The sequence below is a fragment of the Triticum dicoccoides genome, chromosome 6A, assembly GCF_002162155.2.
Source record: "Triticum dicoccoides isolate Atlit2015 ecotype Zavitan chromosome 6A, WEW_v2.0, whole genome shotgun sequence".
Classification (NCBI taxonomy): Eukaryota; Viridiplantae; Streptophyta; class Magnoliopsida; order Poales; family Poaceae; genus Triticum; species Triticum dicoccoides.
Window position 1 is genome coordinate 614,205,591 of NC_041390.1, and position 7,213 is coordinate 614,212,803.

Here is a 7,213-nt window from a genome sequence, read left to right on the forward strand (position 1 = left end):
GGGGGATAAGGGAGTGAGGGGTGGGCCGGGCCAGGGGGGCTGGCCGACTGGGCCAGGTGGGCTTGGCCCAGTTGGGCCAGTGGGGTTTCCTTCCTTTTTTTTGTATTGTTTTCTGTTTTTTTTCCTGTTTTTATTTATTTATAAACACTTAGGCATTTTATAAAATTGTGAACCTTACACCATAATTATCTTTGTAATATTTGGCAACCACCGAACATTTTTGTTTTAATTTTTGAAAACTTTTATTGTTTTCTTTTATTTAAATTTTGAATTTGTTTCGGTTCTGAACTATCGAGAGTTTATCACAGTAACCGTGGTGACGTGGCATCATTAGCGGGGAATCACTGTAGCTTAATTATCCGGGCGTCACAATTCTCCTCCACTACAAGAAATCTCGTCCCGAGATTTAGGATCAGTTATAAGGGGGAAGGGGTCTGGTTACGAAATTCTAACGATTCTTCTCGATCATAGTAGCTCTTCTCGAAGAGGTCGACCCATTACATTGATGTCTTCAGTCCTCTCCTTCCGGTCATCATGATGAAGTTTGTCGTCCTTTCTTCGGGGTTCCATCGTACTTACGAAAGGATAAAGGGTGGGTATTCCGAGAGAATGGACCTCTGCAGGTTTGACTATCTGGTCGATAACATCGGGGAGGGTGGCGGAAGTAACTCTCGAATTGAAACTTAAGAAAATATCAAGAGCAGAGTAAGGAGGTATCCTGGGAAGTTTCGAGCGGGCAGGCAATCGTTCGATGTCTGATATGTGGCATGAAAGGGGTTCGAAGCCACGAGAATAAGTATTTGTCTGATACCAGATTGAAGGTGGCTCATGAATTACATACGAGGCCACGCGCGAGGAACAACCTTGGGTACAGGGGGGTACAGGAGAGTCAGGTTTCGATCCTGTGGAACTGTGGGTTATGGGCCCACCATGTGGATTAAAAGTAGGAAGGACAGTGACATCTTGCACGATCATGTAAGCAAGGCATGCCAGAGGATAGTCTGTCGGTTATGTCGGCAACAACATCGGTACCAAGGGCGAGGGACGAAGAGAACCATTTTTCTGCTCGTTGAAACGAGGCGGACCAATAGGCAAAGTTCTCGTCCATCGGTGGTTACCGAAATGTCCTCAACACTAGAAACAGGGTCTTATTGACAAAGTTGTACATCAAGGTGTTTGCACAAGCAGTGGATTATTACTGCTTATATCATATAGATCATAGAAAAGGTTTAAACAAACCAATGGAAGGAAAATATGATCATCAGATTAAACAGAACAAAGGAAAGGAATATATGTTTAAACACATATTTCAAGGGTATATCCTTCCCAAGGACAAGCAGAGCAAGATATCCATGACATGATATAAAGTAGAAAACCATTTAGTTAAGGGGGTGGGGGGGGAGAATCTCATGATATTTCCCATACAACGGTGTTAGGATAAATGATAAATAAAATCTAGCATCGTGCTTCAAATGTTCCTGTTGCAAATCGGAGTACCATTGACATGCTTCGAGATAGCATTGACATGGTCTTCAGGTGAAGATCAGACTTTGGAAACATGAAGGATCCATCAGGAATAACTTGTAGAATAAGTCTTACAATTTCCTCATGGATGAATGGATAACCTTGCTGAAAAGGAATCTATAATGATAGGTCCTCCAGCTAGGGGGGGTGCTAGGCATGACATCATGTTACCGGGTCATCAAAGGACAAACAACATAACTCTTGGAAAGTTGTCCCATCCATCATATCCGACCGAGATTCATATCCAATTGGTGTCATGATACCTCATACTCAGGGGGTCCGAGAGGAAAAGGTGCAACACAAATCGACGAAATGACATTGCAAGCTTCTCGGGAAATGAATTATGGGAGCGGGTTTCTGAAGCAATAGTTCACCATTAAACCAAGGAGAGGACAAGGAGGTGTCTGGTGAACTCAACGGCAATTCACCGATATTCCCAAAAGATGGATTTCCACCATTAGGTGAACAAGGAGATAACATTTGTCAGATCAAATGATATAAGGAAGTATGCTCGAGGAAAACATACACAAGTAAACATTGGTTGAAAGGTGCGCCCGAAATATGGGTTGGGTTGCACGACCAATGTCAGAATGGTGATTCAGTAATCAATAGCCTAAGAATAAACTTTCGACCATTAACTTCAAAAATAGGGTTGCTAGAAGGAAAGAATCCAAACAACACCGTTCACTTGTTGGAATTAACACGGGGACCAAGAAAGAATGGTGATGGTGAGAAGTATTTCCATGTCAAGAATTCTCAAGAGGTGGAACAAATCTCAGAACATTCTTGACATAAAGGATGGTAATACTCCAAGGTAAAGAAGAACAATTGCAGGATAGCAAGGAACTCAAGGTATAACACCAAACATGAACAAGCTTGTGTTGGTGGGAAGGCAATAAAGTGGTCGATGATAATACAATTCATCGAGGGCAAGGATGGTATTTCTCATCATGAATTCAATTGATATCCTGGATGAACTCAGAATGTTGATGATCACGACACCTTTGTCGCGAGAGTTCATGAAGATGTAATCGATCGGCGACGACATCAAGTCAAAGTAATGATGAAGTGAAAGGTTATTGGAACCAAGGGTACAACACAAACTTGAAGTTTAGCTCGTTGTTCAAGGCGAAATGATATGACGAGGAAGATCGACGTAAGCTTAGCTATCGTCGCAAATTGGTGCTCCGAGAATAAGGACCAGGTAGCACAGTTAGAATCATCACGGCAATGATGTAGCCAAACAGGCTAGGAATGGCGTGATCGGGTACAAACTCATACTTATAGAAGCTTACTGAAGAGTTGTTGAACCGTAGAGCGGACTCGGTTCAGTTATCGGTGTCTTTGAGTGTTTAATAACTCAGAGCCCGTGAAAAATTGGAATCAGTGGTAAGGTAGCACTTGATGAAGAACTCATAAGAAGTTATGAAGTACCATGATAATCTCGAGATACCAGGGGGGTAATACTCGACACAAGATCAAAGTAAAGGTTGGACTGGTGTATTGATCCATAGAAGACAATTGTTTTAACTTGTCCGAGAAATGGTATTTAAAGGAGATCATGGTCGGAACCACGATTGCAAAAGGCCAGATCCCAGATATAAGATGTACTTATACCAAGGGAATTATTAATTTAAGAGAAGCTTTAATGATAAGACCTACATCATGTCCATGGGCATGAACACAAGGTTCAAGGTCGACTCCCACTTCCATAATGCATAACCTTCCATTCACTTCTCGTTCTCAAAGAAGTTGTATGATAGAAAATTATCTGCTAAACACTAGAAGGGTTGACTTGTCAAAACCTTTCGGTTCATACGGTTTTTAAGGAAGGTATAGGTTCAACCCAATGGGGCTTCTTAGAAACATATACCACAAACTTCGGAGTAAATAATACAAGCTCGAAAGTAGAGCATTGTTCAAAAGCAGGTGATACAATTTACCAAAGGCATTATATACCCATGTAAAGGCTTAGAAGGTTATTCAATATGAAGGACACTGTCGTATAATAATCCAACCAAGGATATAGCGGTCCATAAAAGATCTGATGTGAGTATCGATACTCAACCAGAGGAAGAAGAATGCACGGGCATCATATTATAGAACATCTGAATAATTCGATGCTTAGATAACAAAGGAATTATGATTTCCAAAACAAAGGATCAGAAGTTGTCGCTCTGATCAAGGATGGATAAGTTGGATAGACCAGAGTCACAATTGACGTCCAATAGTTTGGTCAAGAACCAGCTCATGTTCAAAAATGATGTCTGAGCCAGAAAGATAATTTAGAAGGGTTGATAGATGATTGTGTGCATTCGCACACATGTTGAATCAATAGGATCAAAATGACGGTGTCAAAAGATACTAGTGAATATTGCTAGATATATGGGAAGCATCCATAATGCAAGTAGACAAGTATTTGCAGAGCAATAAAGCTGCTAAGGATTTTCGGAGGATTGAATAGTATTTCAAAGACTTTTGTGAAACATCTAAACAACTGGGGATGAGCGGATACTCGGAAAGTGCGAGAAATTATTCTTAGGGGTATTCAAGTGGCAAGGAACTGCAAGGCAGTAGGCACAAAGTATTGTCGGAACATTAGAGAGAATTTCGAGGTATCTTGTAATAACAAGATCGATTGGGTATAAAGTAAGAATGATGGGTGTAAGTATTTATCATTAGGGATATTGCAGTGGTAGGGAATTGCAAAAGCAACAGGCACAAGGTCTTGGGAGAATATCGGAAGGTATCTTCGGAATCCTTCGATGCACAACGTAATCATCTGGACTGAAGGGGCTCTCCGGGAGAAAGTATTATCGAGAACCTATAGTCCGAGTTAGTAAAATCGTTTAACCCGAATAGAAGAGACGTCAGAGTCCCAGAGCATAGGTCGAGGAATAAAAGATCCTACTACCATCCAATGGCGACGTGGGCCCGTAAGGCACACAGCCAAGTTAGTAAAAGTTTTTCAACGACTAGACTCGACTTCGGCCAAGGAGTGTGGAAGGGGGATTCCTACAGGCAGTCGGCTCTGATACCAACTTGTGACGCCCCCGATTCAATCGTACACTAATCATGCACGCAAACGCGTATGATCAGGATCAGGGACTCACGGGAAGATATCACAACACAACTCTAAAACATAAATAAGTCATACAAGCATCATAATACAAGCCAGGGGCCTCGAGGGCTCGAATACAAGTGCTCGATCATAGACGAGTCAGCGGAAGCAACAATATCTGAGTACAGACATAAGTTAAACAAGTTGCCTTAAGAAGGCTAGCACAAACTGGGATACAGATCGAAAGAGGCGCAGGCCTCCTGCCTGGGATCCTCCTAACTACTCCAGGTCGTCGTCAGCGGGCAGCACGTAGTAGGAGGCACCTCCGGTGTAGTAGGGGTCGTCGTCGACGGTGGCGTCTGGCTCCTGGACTCCAGCATCTGGTTGCGACAACCAGGAAGAAAGGAAAGGGGAAAAAGGGGGGAGAAAGCAACCGTGAGTACTCATCCAAAGTACTCGCAAGCAAGGAACTACACTACATATGCATGGGTATATGTGTAAGGAGGCCATATCAGTGGACTGAACTGCAGAATGCCAGAATAAGAGGGGGATAGCTAAACCTGTCGAAGACTACGCTTCTGGCAGCCTCCGTCTTGCAGCATGTAGAAGAGAGTAGATTGAAGTCCTCCAAGTAGCATCTCCAAGTAGCATATCCAAATAGCATCTCATAGCATAATCCTACCCGGCGATCCCCTCCTCATATCCCTGAGGGAGAGCGACTACCGGTTGTATCTGGCACTTGGAAGGGTGTGTTTTATTAAGTATCCGGTTCTAGTTGTCATAAGGTCAAGGTACAACTCCAAGTCGTCCTGTTACCGAAGATCACGGCTATTCGAATAGATTAAACTTCCCTGCAGGGGTGCACCACATAACCCAACACGCTCGATCCCATTTGGCCGGACACACTTTCCTGGGTCATGCTCGGCCTCGGAAGATCAACACGTCGCAGCCCCACCTAGGCTCAACAGAGAGGCCAGCACGCCGGTCTAAACCTAAGCGCACAGGGGTCTGGGCCCATCGCCCATAGCACACCTGCACGTTGCGAGGGCGGCCGAAAGCAGACCTAGCCTAGTGGCGTTCCAGTCCAATTCGGCGCGCGCCGCTCCGTCGCTGACGTCTGAAGTGCTTCGGCTGATACCACGACGTCGGGATACCCATAACTACTCCCACGTAGATGGTTAGTGCGTATAGGCTCGTAGCCGACTCAGATCAAATACCAAGATCTCGTTAAGCGTGTTAAGTATCCGCGAACGCCGAACAGGGCCAGGCCCACCTGTCTCCTAGGTGGTCTCAACCTGCCCTGTCGCTCCGCCACAAAGTAACAGTCGAGGGCCGTCGGGAACCCAGACCCACCTCTACCGGGATGGAGCCACCTGTCCTTTCAGCCCCCTCGTCAGAATCACTTGTGGGTACTCAATGAGCTGACCCGACTTTAGTCACCATCTGTATAGTATGTATGTATGTATAGTATATACCCGTGATCACCTCCCAAGTGATCAGGTGATCACGGCCCGATAGTATAGCAAGGCAGACTGACAAGAATGTAGGGCCAATGATGATAAACTAGCATCCTATACTAAGCATTTAGGATTGCAGGTAAGGTATCAACAGATGTAGCAACAATGTCAGGATATGCATCAGAATAGGATTAACGAAAGCAGTAACATGCTACACTACTCTAATGCAAGCAGTATAGAGGAGAATAGGCAATATCTGGTGATCAAAGGGGGGGGCTTGCCTGGTTGCTCTGGCAAGAGAGAGGGGTCGTCAACTCCGTAGTCGAACTGGTCAGCAGCAGCGTCGGTCTCGTAGTCTACCGGAGAGAAGAGGGGGAAGAAATAATGAATACAGAGCAAACAAAGCATCACAAAATATAACAAGGCAATACGCGGTGTTCGGTGTGCCCTAACGCGGTAGTAGGTGATACCGGTGAAGGGGGGAAAACATCCGGGAAAGTATTCCTGGTGTTTCGTGTTTTCGGGCAGAGGAGCCGGAGGGGGAAAGTTGCGAGTTCGATAGGTTAGGGGTGTGTGGCGGACGAACGGGTTGCGTATCCGGATTCGTCTCGTCGTTCTGAGCAACTTTCATGTTGAAAATATTTTAATCCGAGTTACGGATTAAAAGATATGATTTTTAAAAGATTTTAACAATTTTGGAATTTATTTATTTATTTAATTAATTCGAAAAAAATGTATTTATGACGTCAGCATGATGTCATGCTGACATCAGCAGTCAACAGGGGTTGACTGAGTCAACCCTGACAGGTGGGTCCCGTTCGTCATACACTGTTAACTAATTAACCTAATTAAGTTTAATTAACAGTAGTTAATTAGGTTGATTGACCAGGATTAATTAGATTAATTATTTACTTAATTAATTGATTAATTAATTAATTAATTAGTTTTTATTCAAATTTTTTATTTATATAAATCTCATTTTCCTTTTCTTTTTATTTAAAAGTTCTGTGGGGGGTGGGGCCCCAATGTCATAGGCCCCAGGGGGCCAAACGGGCGTGCGGGCGTGCGGGGTGGCCCGTTCGGGCGCAACCCAGGGGGACGCGGGCGTGGGCGCCCGCCCGATCCCGCGCCGGCGTGGCGGAGGGGGGGGCCCGACGAGGGGCCGGCGAGG